The sequence below is a fragment of the Dasypus novemcinctus genome, chromosome 1 (genome assembly GCF_030445035.2).
Source record: "Dasypus novemcinctus isolate mDasNov1 chromosome 1, mDasNov1.1.hap2, whole genome shotgun sequence".
NCBI lineage: Eukaryota > Metazoa > Chordata > Mammalia > Cingulata > Dasypodidae > Dasypus > Dasypus novemcinctus.
The window spans coordinates 108,096,999-108,111,619 of NC_080673.1; the positions used below are offsets into that span (position 1 = coordinate 108,096,999).

Genomic DNA, 14,621 nt, shown 5'->3' on the forward strand with positions numbered 1-14,621 from the left:
AATTTAATTAGCAGTCCAAATGCTTTTTGTGGAATATTTTTCTTTCGTATTTATTTTATGCTTTCATTCAATAAATGCTTGCTGAGTGCCTGCTATGGGACTGGCACTATAGGCACAATCTCAATTCTCCATGAGGCTAGAAGCTGGCAATGGAGACAGACTGATGAGTAGATCATTAAGACACAATATGGCAATGGCCATGATGCAAACAAGCAAAGCTTAGAAAATATAACCGTTCCTAAAGATTGAAATCAGGGTAGGCTTTTTAGAAGAAGAAGATTCCTAAATTCTTAAAATATAAGAAGTTAACCAGAAAAGCTATGAGGCAGTTTGGGGTGATGTTAAGACCCAAAGTATGGTCAAGGACTGAGAGCCTTAAGTGGTGGCAATTAGCCCAGACCTAATATCAATGCCTTTAAATTTTCAGGGGCTCCACATTTCTAGATTTACTTCTGGTATAGACTGAACTGTAGGTTCAAAAACCCTTGAACCTTGTGAATATGGTGCTATTTGGATGTTTGAAGACGTTATTAGTCCAAATGCGGCTAAACTGGACTAGGGCGTGCCCAAATTCCATATGACTGGTATCCTTATAAGAGGAGGAAAGTTAGACACAGCAAAAGAAACAGAGGGGAGAAAGCCCCATGACAACTGAGAAAACCATGGATTTCTGGCAAACCAAAAGGTGCTAGGAAGAGGCAAGGAAGAAGAATCCCCTTCAGGCTTAGGAGGAAGCAAGCATGGCCTTGCACCTTGATTTCAGACCTCTGGTGTCCATAACCATCAGACAATAAATATCTTTGTAGTTCTTTGTTACACCAGCCCTAGGAAGCTAAGCCATGTCCCCTCTATCTGTTGACATTTCCACTGGTTCTATCCTATATCTTTATTCTAATTTTAAAATGTGACCGCATTTAATTTTTGGGAAAAAAAAAGATTTATTTATGTCTATTGCAACCATCATTTTTCTATCAACATTTTCATTCCTTTAATCAAGAAATACTGAGCAAGTACTATGTGAGAGGCTGAGTTTTAAGTGCTGAGGATGTAATGGTGAACCAGACACACCAGGTCTTTGCCTCAGGGAACTCACATTCTAGTGGGAAAAGAAAAATGAATACATAAATGAATATGATAATAGCTCATTAAAAAAAGCAATAACAAATTAAAACAGAATAATGGGATAATAATAGGTGAAAGAAATCTTTACACAGAAGGGTTAATTAAAGGCCTTGCTGAAGCATACCCTTGGATCTGAGACCTAATGATGAGAAGTCAGTCATATAAAATGCTATAGGGAGACCATTCCAGGAAGAAGGAATTGCTAACCTTTGAAGAGGTCCTTGGACAATTTTATTGAGATATATTCACATACCATACAATCCATCCAAAGTATACAATGACTTTCAGCATATTCAGACAATTGTGCATTTATTACCACAATGAATTTTAGAACATTTTCATGACTGCAAAAAGAAAAACCCCATACTTCTTAGCAGTCTCCTCTCAATCCTTTTACCCTTCCCAAGCCCTGCATAAATAAGTCTCTCTACAGACTTATTTATATTTCCATTTCATATAAAAGGAATCATACAATATGTAGTATCTTGGGTCTGGTTTCTTTCACTTAGCATAATGGTTTTTTAAAAAATTATTTTTTAAATTATAAAAGTTGTATTTTTACAGAAAAGTCATAAAAAAATATAGCATTCTCATATGCCCCACTATTGTTGACACTTTGCATTAGTGTGGTACTTCTGTTAAAACTGATGATAAATCTTAAAATAGTACCATTAACTACACTCCATAGTTTACATTAGGTATATTTTTCCCTTATAGCACCCTAATATTAACTCTTGTGTTAGTGTCACATATTTGATATTATTCATAAAAGAACATTCTTCTACTTGTACTATTAACTCCAGTCCATAGCTTCACCAGAGTTCACTGTTGTTATACAGTTCCATGTTTTATTGTCTAACTTTAATTCTAGTAACATACAAGAATCAAAACCTCCCCTTTCATCTACATATACATCTATAATTCAGCACTGTTAATTGCACTCACAGTAACGGCTACCAGGGCAAGAACATTTTTTTTCTTATGTATATTTTACTTTTATTATTTAATTTTATTTTTTTAATTCATTTTTTAAAAAATATTACATTCAAAAAATATGAGGTCCCCATTCACCCCCACCGCCCCCACCCCACCACTCCCCCCACAGCAACACTCTCCCCCATCATCATGACACATCCATTGCATTTGGTGAGTACATCTCTGGGCATCGCTGCACCTCATGGTCAATGGTCCACATCATAGCCCATACTCTCCCATGTCCCATCCAGTGGGCCATGGGAGGATCTACAAAGTCCAGTAATTGTCCCTGCAGCATCACCCAGGACAACTCCAAGTCCCAAAAATGCCTCCACATCTCATCTCTTCCTCCCATTCCCCGCACCCAGCAGCCACCATGGCCACTTTTTCCACACCAATGCCACATTTTCTTGATTACTAACCACAATAGTTCATGAACAGAATATCAGTAAGTCCACACTAATCCTTACTGTATTCCTCCTTCCTGTGGACCTTGAATTGGTTGTGTCCATCCCACATCTATGTCAAGAGGGGGCTTAGATTCCACATGGATGCTGGATGCAATCCTCCTGCTTTCAGTTGTAGGCACTCTTGGCTTCATGGTGTGGTGAAGGACATTTTTTTAAAGATTTATTTTATTATTTATTTATTTCTCTCCCCTCTCCCCCACCCCGGTTATCTGTTCTCTGTGTCTATTTGCTGCGTCATCTTCTTTGTCCGCTTCTGTTGTTGTCAGCGGCACAGGAATCTGTTTCTTTTTGTTGCATCATCTTGTTCTGTCAGCTCTCCGTCTGTGCAGCACCATTCCTGGGCAGGCTGCACTTTCTTTTGCGCTGGGCTACTCTCCTTGTGGCGTTCCCTACACGGTGGACACCCCTGCATGGCACGGCACTCCTTGCATCCATCAGCACTGTGCGTGGGTCAGCTCCACACGGGGGTAAGAACATTCTTGATATTCAAGTGACCAAAAGAAAAAAGGGGATGATGGGAGGGGAAGAAAGGAAGGAAGGTAAAAATATTAGATGGTGGCTGAATGGTGAGAGGTTTTTTAGGCCAGTGGTTCTTTCTGTTGCTGTTGTTGTTTTTTAAGATTTAATTTTTATTTATTTCTCTCCCCCCTCGTTGTCTGCTCTCTGTGTCCATTCACTGTGTGTTCCTCTGTGACCGCTTCTATCCTTATCGGCGGAACCGGGAATCTGTGTTCCTTTTTGTTGTGTCATCTTGTATCAGCTCTCCATTTGTGCAGCGCCATTCTTGGGCAGGCTGCACTTTCTTTCATGTTGGGCAGCTCTTCTTACGGGGTGCACTCCTTGCATGTAGGACTCCCCTACATGGGGGACACCCCTGTGTGCATCAGCACAGGGCATGGGCCAGCTCCACACGGGTCAAGGAGGCCCCAAGTTTGAACCACAGACCTCCCATGTGGTAGGCGGACGCCCTATCCACTGGGCCAAGTCCACTTCCCAGGCCAGTGGTTCTTAAACTGTGCTATTAGAATTACCTGAGAAACTTAAAATTCCAGATGCCAGGACCAGTCCTCAGACCAATTAAATAAAAATCTTTGGAGGAGCCAGATATCAATATTCTTCAATGCTCTCCCTGTGATTCAGATATGCAGTCAAAGTTGAAAAGCACTATTTTAGGTCATGGTATGACATTTAAATTTTAGTTTAGTTATAATAAGCACCTACTGAATGATAAAAATTTCATCTGTCATGCACCTACTTTAAAAAATTTCTACCTAGTAGTTGGTAAGAAGAAGCAATACACCTAAGGAATACATTCCTCTCTAAAGCTTGCTTCTGTCCAAAAATTCAAAAGATTTAGGTGAAAATGTGTTCCTTTACAAATGCTTAATGCAATTATATCCATTTCAGATTCACTGCTGTTATGTATTTTCCATGAGCACTGTATAATGTATTTTGCTTATAATTTTTGAATAACTTTGGTATCTGTTTAAAGGAAAAACATATAAGAAAAATCCAAGATAAGTACTTTAATTTTGCTTACATTATTCTTTTTGATTACTTGTAATATGGACCACAGAGATTTCACTAGTGTGAGGTACTCAATCCCATCTGCTGTAAAAGGCACATCATTTTGTGACATGGAATTTGGACAAGTTTATCCCCGAAAGCTGCAAGATTCAACTAGGAAATATTCTTTTTTGAGAGGCGGGGCTCCTTTACTATGACTGCCACAACCTGAGATTCATCCTGGGTTAAAATACTTCAGATACACTTATCAGGTACAGATGGCATTTCTACTGGTCAAATAACAACACATGGGGATACCTTCTCTTGGTGTGCATTGAGCAGAGGATGAAGTTTTGTAATTCTAGTAAAAGTTTCATTTTGGCCCTTGGAGTCAACTTAGATTCTTATTTTTTTTTTAACAGCTCATTACCATGCATAAACGAAGAAACCTAAATTAAATTATAAGAAAAGCAAAAGCAATTATATACTGGCCACATTTCAGGAAAGCAAACCAATCAGTTAAAAACTGATTTATAATACCTCTGAAGTGAGCTACAGACTTTTCAGATTTCCACTGATACAGCACCTCCTCAAGCATCTATTAACATATTAAACTATGCTAATTATTTAGACAATTTTAGTAAAAAAAGTTCAACCACTCAATAGAAGTTACTTTTAATTCTCTTTAACTTCCCAAAATAATATTTTATCAAAGTTGTATGTATACCATACTAATACCAATTTTTCTTTAAAGGAATTTAGGGCAACTGATAATTTTTCTGCACAGTTCATTCATCATGGAGTTCACAGCATGTTGAGTTAAAAAGAATGGCAATTTCTAATGAAATCTCATAAAACCAACCAAGATGTAATCTCTCTATCTCAAAACAGTCTGCATTTTTTCTGTACCTTCATCAAAATCTATATTCTCAACTTGTATTATGTACCTGTCTTTCCTTTTTTAGTAGATTACACCACAGCTGAAATCAGGAGATATATTTTATACCATTTTGTATATCCACAATACCTTTCTTGGTAGTACTAAAAAATGAATCAATGAATAAATAATAAAGAGCTATCAACCTCCTACTGTTGAAGGGAAGAAACATAAAAGCATACTAATGATGGTACAAGCATATGCAATTATAGATTATCACTTGCAAGCCCTGATTACCATTCCCTCCCTCACTGGTAAAAGAAGAGAAATGAGAAAGACTAGAAAATGTGAAATGACTGGCACTGTTATATTCCAAACGAGAAGGGTAGACCAATGAGAAAGAAGGTTCCTTGGTTAAAGGCTACAGATTCAAATTAAAAAAAAAAAAAAAATTGGGCCAAAAATTCATTTCCTCAGTCCTTCCTTCAGTAAACTATTTTAAATATCTAATATCTGCCAGGCACCTAACACACAAAAATAAATAAGACAAACCCTTTCCTGCAAGTAGCACACATTCAAAATCTGTAAAACAAAGTAATAAATGCAATGTAAGAACTACGCATATGTGATAAGCAGGGTGACATGATAAAATTTCCAAAGCTAGGTAGAGAGGATGGGTAGAGAAATGGAAGGAAAGGCCACTTATGAGGCAAGGAAAAAAAATATGGAGTCCCAAAAGTCTGTTTTAAAATTACTAAAGAATTTTGGTTTATCTGATTCTGTATAATACTGAACATGTGTACTTAATACAATTACTATTATGAAAATCAGTGAATTGCAGACTTCAAAAGTAACTACATTTATATTCTGGTAGACAACTAATAAATAGGTTTAAAGGAAATAAAAATCAAGTTGAATTTTCATGAATGAACAATAAACTAAATAACATGCTATAAATTGTTACGTACATTTTAAGGTACAAATGAAATAACTTTAAATGACTGAAAAATATTTTTATTAAAACCAGGCAATCCAATTATCTGCCCATCTCATGTTACTTTTATGATCCAGTTCTCAGTGTTTTTTATAACACCATTTTCATTATGTTTCATTACTATTTACCTAATGACCTAATTTCTTTTCTGTGAACAACAATTCAACAGTCTTAAAAATTAGGTTCTATCTCTGCACCCCCATCACCTAGTGAGGGGGGTGACTTCAGGAAGCAGAGAACCTGAGGAACCCAGGAGGGGCACTATCTGCAATGCAACATGGCAGCAGCTGGAGGAGAGAAGGCTATTTAGTGGTGTTTTTCTCAGATGAAAGGAGCAATAGATGATAATGTAGCAGAAGGGTATGGTTCCATTCCATCTTATCCAAACATATCATATTTTCCAGAAACAAGTTAGAAAGAAAGGAGACTGGGGAAACAGACTTGGCCCAGTGGTTAGGGCGTCTGTCTACCACATGGGAGGTCCGCGGTTCAAACCCCGGACCTCCTTGACCGATGTGGAGCTGGCCCATGTGCAGTGCTGATGCGCGCCAGGAGTGCCGTGCCACACAGGGGTGTCCCCTGCGTAGGGGAGCCCCACGCGCAAGGAGTGCGCCCCATAAGGAGAGCCGCCCAGCGCGAAAGAAAGTGCAGCCTGTCCAGGAATGGCGCTGCCCACAGTTCCCGTGCCGCTGACGACAACAGAAGCGGACAAAGAAACAAGACGCAGCAAAAAGACACCGAGAACAGACAACTGGGGGGGGGGGGGGGGGGAGTTAAATAAATAAATAAGTTTAAAAAAAAAAAGAAAGGAGACGGGTTCCAGAATACATCACTGAAAATTACCCTTTAGACCCTGACTTCCATAGCAACATTACAATCAGATATAATTTCTACAGTAGAATTCAATCATTCTGGAGAATTACTGGCAACAGAAGATAAAGGTGGTAGAGTTGTCATCTTTCAATAGGAGAACAAAATCCAGTCTCATAACAGAGGAGAACATAATGTTTACAGCACCTTCCAGAGCCATGAACCAGTTTGACTACTTGAAAAATTTAGAAATAGAAGAAAAGATCAAGAAAATTAGGTGGTTGCCCCAGAAAAATGCAGCTCAGTTTTATCTTCTACCCATTATAAAACAATTAAATTATGGAAAATCAGTGAAAGGGACGAAAGACCAGAAGGAATAGCTTGAAAGAGGAAGACAGAAGGTATAAAGATCCTGCTACAGTTACTACACCACAGGTACCAGGCTGGTTGAGGCCAGTCCATGAAGAATATTTGCTAATGCTCCTACATATCACATCAACTCTAGTAATAGTGATTCTGAAACATATTTATCTACAGATGATTTGTGGATTAATCTTTGGCATCTGGAAATTACAGACGGAATTTTAATATTGTGTATATCAAGCCTGCCAATATGGTAGAATTAACAGAGCAGAATTCCATCCAAACATCTGTAATACATTTGTATACAGCAGCAGTAAAGGAACAATTCACTTATGTGACATGAGAGCATGTGCCCTCTGTGATAGGCATTCTAAACTGTTTGAGGAACAGGAAGATTCCAGAAATAGGACATTTTTTTTCCTGAACTCATCTCCTCTATTTCTGATTTAAATTCAGTCATAGTGGTCGATATATGATGACTAGAAACTATTTGTCAGTCATAATTTGAGGCTTAAATATTAAAAAACAGGCTTGTGGAAACTTACCAGGTACATGAATACCTCAGAAGTAAACTTTGTTCACTGTTTGAAAATGACTGCATTTTTTGACAAATTTGAATGTTGTTGGAATGGATCTGACAGTGTTGTTATTACTGGAGCTTATAATAATTTCTTCAGAATGTTTGACAGGAACACAAAACGAGAAATAACCCTAGAAGCATCACAGGAAAACAATAAACTTTGCACGGTTTTGAAGCCGTGCAAAGTCTATGCAAGTGGCAAGCAAAAGAAAGATGAAATAAGTGCTGACAGCCTAGACTTCAACAAGAAAATACTGCATACAGCCGTCACCCCAAGGAAAATATCATTGCTCTAGCAACTACAATCTGCATATATTTCAAGACAAAGTAAATTAAGGTTGGCATTCCTAGCAGAAGATCCTACTGCCGCTTAGTTGAGATAGTTGAATCTAATATTCATACCTATAAAAGACAGAGGTCCATTGTGGCTTCCATTTCCAGTGTTTAACAATGTTCCAATTGACAACATATTTTTATAGCTACAAGGAGAAAGCTCTGTGGATTCATCACAGTGCTGTTCTCCATGTCTGCTAGCCATTTAGATAAGGGTAGGGCACTTTTAATTTAAATGACTTCTTGAACCATCTTGCCTAACGGAATAGATTGGACTGTATCAACATGGATTTACTCCACCTCTTATGTTTACCATTATGAAGACGTCAAATACAGTAACACCTTCAGACATGCTATTGATTTAATTGTGTATCCTCATTACTGTATCATTTATGAGGTATAACCACCCCCCTTTTTAAATGAAATATAGCTCATTTTTAATATATGTTTGTGTCATTCCTCCCCTCTGGTCTCCTGAGCCCCTTCCCTTCATCTCTCTTCCCCTCATCCTCTCCACCCAGACTTGGTGGTGGTGTATTAAAGAAAGCAAGCAAGCATGCAAAATTAGTCAGTTTAGGGTCAGTGGTAAAGGGGGTATATGTTACAAACAAATGTTTTTAATAACAATTGGCTGTAATCACTCCTTGCCATGTCTGGCACTGAAAATAAGGAAGAAGAAAAAAACACTATGAATAAAAGTATCAAAGAATGGAGAATCTGGTTTTCTTTTTCTTTTTAATATACCTCTTTAAGCCAATATTTAGGTGCAGTGAAGTGAAATAAATTTTGTTTTACTAGTAATTTTGTTAATTATTTTAACAAGTGTTCTTTTACATGGAGAAGAGGTATTTGTTCTGGATAAACATGTTTTGAATATATAATGGTATTACCAAGGAGTCACAATTTATAAAATGCTGCTAGAGATTTTTTTCACTGTGGTTAAAAGGGTATTGGACACATTGTATTAATATTTAACTCATTATCTGTTAGGGTGCTGTTGTAAAGAGGAACCAAATTTGTACAACTTCAGTTTTTAAAATGTTTTACAGTGATTAATTTCACCAACTAAAATTTGACACTGCCCTAAAGACTTATTTTTTTTTGTATTTTACTGCTGTCAAATCTGAATGAAATGTACTTTATCATAGATATTTTTCTTCTATTTTTGGTTTTCCAAAGCTATTATTACTAAAGACAAATGCTAACGGCACAGAGCTCAAAAAGTGCTAAATGTACTCCAACAGTTGTGGCAAATAAAAATTTAGTGATCTGTATATGACTACATTGTCCATAAGCAATGATACCTTATCCAAAGATAAAGAGAACTCCTATTGTTAATAGTACAGTGTACTTTTGCCAATCTTCCAGAAGCTCTGAGAAAAAAATGGAGTTTATTTTTAAAAGATAAACTGAGTGGGCATTTACATTATTAGAGAAGTTTAGTATATTCTGGTTGTATAGTAATATAACAACTTTGAATTTAGATGACTCTCAGTGCTTCACATGTATCCACTTCCTATTGTTCTTATCTTCAATAATGAAAAATGATTAGACAATTCAACTATATTACCTTTACACTTATGGCAATGTTATGTCTTACAAATTAAAAATTTTAGCACACAGGAGAAGTTTAATGTAATATAATTACTATTTATTTTGGACTTAAAAATACCAGATTGCAAATAAAAGAACGAATCTACTGACAATTTCATTAGGTTCCTTGCTGGAATTCAATTTACATCACGAAAGAGTTTACCTATGGGTGAACTGTTGAAGCAAAATTATGACTATGACAGGGAGTAAAGAGTCCCTATGTTAGAACTTACTATAACAACACTTTGCATATATTTTAGAACATCATCCAAACAGTAATTAGTAATTCACTTAAGAAACACTTCTTCAATTTTGTGGTAACTGAATTTTAATGTCATTAGGCAGGCTGATTGCTAAAAGGGGGCATGATTTCATAGGTACAATAATGGCAGTGAACTGTGATGACATCTTCTAGTATTTTCTGTTCCTTTCATATCACCTTTCATCCTTCTGAAGAGGGCTAAATGGAACTTGGCCCCACAGCCTGTGATGGTATATTCATGATTCACACAGGTAACAGTTTCCTGGTCCTTGGCTTTCACAAGCTGCTGCATGCTCTCCCACAAAAACTAGCTGGGTAGCATAGCTGGTAAAAGCAGAGAATAATGAGATGCAGCAAACAAGGTCCAGCCTATGCAGACTCAACATCCAAACAGTCAAAATTTTTCAGAATCACATGTGGCCCACATATGTAGGGACAATAGATGCACTAATATGGTGAGGGCAAGAAGAAAGGCAGTGCTCACAGCTTTGCGGTCGTCACCTTTAATGAAGTTTTCACTGTTCATATTTGTGAAGTTCAACCATATGGTTCTTGATTTTTAAAAGATTAATTTTAAGAATCACTGTTACAATCTGTCAATACTTATGCACAGCTAGATTTTAGGAAGAGATGTAATTTCTCTTAATTTTTAAGGAACGTTTTTCTTTTTTCTTACTAAAACACAAGGATTCAATAGCTAGCCAGTTAAAATTATTTCCATTCATAAATTCTGCATGTTTGAGACTTGATATAACATAAAACATGCACCACCCACAATCATAACTTCAGCTTTGCCAAGGGAAAAACAGTAAATTTAGAATACTATTAAATGCTATAACTGGAAATCCACTAAAATGGCAAAATGTGAGGATAAGTTCAAGATGTTTATTTGTTTTTAGCGTTAAAGGCTTTTTCTTTCTCTCAATATCTATACTTATATTTCTAGAAGTTTGGAGTTAATCTGTAAAGACTGTATTTAAAGAAGTGTGGTTAAACTTACTTTCAAAAGATGGCCATAACAATATCTCCCATCCCAAATGCACTTCTTACAAGGAAACCTTGACTTCTCTCATTGAGAGAGGGGTCTAAGTTCTTTCTCCTGGAATCAGATGGCCCTGTGACTACAGCAAAAGTAACACTATTTGACTTACCACACCAAATCATAAAATGCAATTCAACCCCCCCCCTTACTCATCAGAATACATGCTTTTGAAGGATTTGGCCACCATTCTAGCAGTTTAACTAGTCAGAGTACACTGTGATGTAAGAAAGACCAAACTAGGAAAGTGGACTTGGCCCAATAGATAGGGTGTCCATCTACCACATGGGAGGTCCACGGTTCAAACCCCGGGCTTCCTTGACCCATGTGGAGTGGCCCATGCGCAATGCTGATGTGCGCAAGGAGTGCCGTGCCGTGCCACGCAGGGGTGTCCCCTGCGTAGGGGAGCCCCATGTGCAAGGAGTGCCCCCATAAGGAGAGCCGCCCAGCGCGAAAGAAAGTGCAGCCTGCCCAAGAATGGCACTGCACACACGGAGAGCTGACACAACATGATGACTCAACAAAAAGAAATACAGATTCCCGGTGCCACTGATAAGGATAGAAGCGGTCAGAGAACACACAGCAAATGGACACAGAGAGCAGACAACTGGGGGGGGGGGGGGAGGGAGAGGAGAGAGATAAATAAAAAATAAATCTTTAAAAAAAAAGAAAGACCAAACTGCTCCATGTGGAGTGACCAGAGGAGCCTTGAGACTACATGAACAGAAAGATGCTCGGACAGCTCCTATCTGCTTCAATCTCCTACTCTTCCAGCTCGAGGCAAATATATGAGAGACCCTGAGCCAGAAAACTCAGCTGAGCCCTGCCCAAATATAACACAATGAGGAATGATAAAACTGTTTCTGCTGTGCTAAGCCACCATTTATTTTAAAAGCAATAGATAATCGGAGCATACTTTATTACAAGAAGTGGAGTGCTATTATAAAAATATTCAAAACTCACAATATTGGTCTTGGGACTGAACAGCATGTAGAATCTGGAAGGATACGGAGAAGAAGTCTGATGGGACTAAAGGAGTTTGTAAAAATGTCATAGAAACAAAGATTAATGTTATTGGAAACTGGAGAAAAGGAAAATCTTGTTACATACTGGCAAAAATGTAGCAATACCATTGTCCATAGTGATTTGGAAAATAGAAAATAACAGGTAGTGAACTCAAACGATCAAGCTAAGGACTTTTCCACTGAAGGCTGAAAGGTTCATCCCACTTGCTTTTGCTACTTAAAAGACACAGATAGAGAAAATAGAGTTAAAAAGGAAACTGCTCAGATTTCAGCAAAATTTCAGCAGAACTATAAAAAGGAGACAGAATTTGCTAGGTTTGAAATAAAACCATTTTTTCACTCCCAGCCTCTTCAGAGAGCAATAGTTTCAAAATAAGAAAGAGCCTCAGAACAAAGATAAAATCCCAGGTGTGGTCTGAATGACATGGTCTACAAATAAAGACAAGTAGCAAGTGTGAGACTACAAAAAATCCTTTATTAACACCCCGGGTTTATTAAGGTGATGACAGATAAAATATCTTTGTAGGATCTTAAGGGTGTTATCCCATACTAGCCTCACAGATACTCATGACAAAGGAAATAATTCTCAAACATTTTGTGGGTGTGGCTTTTGTCTAATGGAGTACATTATAAATGACATAAGAAACCTTCAAAGTTTTTAAAGGAATTGTACCAGCTGAGAATGCAAGGGACAAAGACATTACAAAAATTAAAAGTCAACTTTGGACTCTTTGGATGACAAACATCCACATGCAGGAAGAAGGCTGAGAAGACCAGTCACTATAAACATAGGCCACATTTTTTTAAAAAGAATGATTTTCACAGGAAGTAGGCAAAAATCACAAAGAACAAACCCCAGGGACGAAGACTAAGCCCTGATCAAGCAAATGGTAATATCACCAGCTAGATGTCAGAATTGCTGGAAGAGTAGCTCCTCTCATTTCCCCCTTTTGAACAGAAGCGTCCATAGTGTTTTCCTATGCTTATCCCACTGCTGAATGTTGGATGTGTGAAGGGCAGATAACTTAAATCTTTAGCTCGAAAGTTTTTAGATGAATCTTTAGTTTTTCAATATTCCAGGATCTAAATCCAAGAAACCTTATATACACTTGGAATTGATTTAGAAGCCAAGATCCTGGACTTTAACCTAATGTTTTAATGTTAACGAGACTTGGGGATTCTAAGGGTGGGGAGGAGTGTATTTTGCATGTAGGAGGGATGTAGATGGCTTTGGTCAGAGGTCAGATTATATTTTTCAAAGATGACCACAATAATATCTCCTTCCCATCTGCAGCAGTTTGATATGGTATTGAATTTCAAAAAGAAATACTGGGTTATGTTTGTAATCTGATCTGTACCTGAGCATGATTGAGTTATGATTAGGGCATTGCGTCCCCACCCCTTGGTGGGTGGGGACTCACAGATAAAAGGCAAGATGAAGAACAGAGTTGGGGATTTCTGATGTTCGAGTTTAATGCTTAAGACCTGGGAAGTCAGCACCCAGAGGAAAGAGAATCCAGTCCCAGGAAAGAAGGAACCTTGAAGCCAGAAACTTAGGAACCCAGGAAGCCTGAACCCTCACAGATGTCGGCAGCCATCTTGCTCCAAAAAGACTTTGGTGAGGGAAGTAACTTATGCTTTATGGCCTGGAATCTGTTAGCTCCTACCCCAAGTAAACATCCTTTATAAAAACCAACCAATTTCTAGTATTTTGCATCAGCACCCCTTTGTCTGACTAATACAACATCCCACATGTTCTTCTTTCCATGAAACTCTGAAACTCCTACCATCAAGCATTTTAGAGTTGGAGATTATATTCCCTCGCCTTCCATTTTTTCTCCCTCTAAACATTTTATTACGTACAAGGAAGAACAGCTCAGACTTCCTTGGCAGCAGCTTTCCTCATGACAACCAGAAAGTAGCTCAGCTCCTCCTACTTATTCTTGGCACTGATGTGTGTCCCCACCCTTTTCTTGATGAACTTGAGGGCCCACTTATCCTTGGAGAGCTTGAACAGCTTCTTGGCATGCCACTGTTCGGGGCAACGTCACAAACCTCCAGACCACATGATGCATGAACTTGGTGCATTTGGTGAGGCACCTGTGGCAGTGACCGTGCCTTGACTTGTTCATGTTCTTGTCCTATGGCCTTTGTTGAAGCCCACGGCCACAGGTTAGTGCACACTCATGGCTCCTGCTACTCAATGGCTCCCATGGCCAAAGGCTCGCCTTGAATCCTTGACAACAGAAGTGAAGCTATATGATTATAGAGACTAGATCATAAAAGGTATGGCAGTTTGAAATTATTATTTCATGAATCCCCAAAAGAGAAAGATTCTGTTTGTGTGCTGTTCCACTGCTGTGGGTGTGAACAACCTTTTCAAATGGACTAAGTCAATGAAGTATGACTCAGGTTGGGTCTCCGCCCTCTTGATGGGTCCAATAAAAAATGGTGACACACTGGAAAAGAGAGCTCTGCTATATTTGATCCTGCCATGTGGCAGAAAGGAGAGGCTCAAGCAGCTGAGGCCCCAGGGAGAGATGAACAACTTGCCTGATAGCTTGCAGCTAAAATTGGAAAGAAAGCGATCAGCCAAGCCTGAGAAAAGAGGCCAGGTATGAGATAAGCCCTATGCCTGATTACCTTCAACTGAGCTCCAGGAAATAGTACAG

General features: G+C 38.3%; 1 protein-coding gene and 1 pseudogene across 6 annotated transcripts in view; one reads left to right on the top strand and one right to left on the bottom strand.

Moving 5' to 3' along the window:
* The window catches only part of BMPR1B (bone morphogenetic protein receptor type 1B), a 437,941-nt gene that overhangs the window by 192,081 nt on the left and 231,239 nt on the right, over positions 1-14,621 (bottom strand). The window lies entirely within an intron of this gene.
* Positions 6,222-8,033, top strand: LOC101422974 (serine/threonine-protein phosphatase 2A 55 kDa regulatory subunit B alpha isoform-like; annotated as a pseudogene).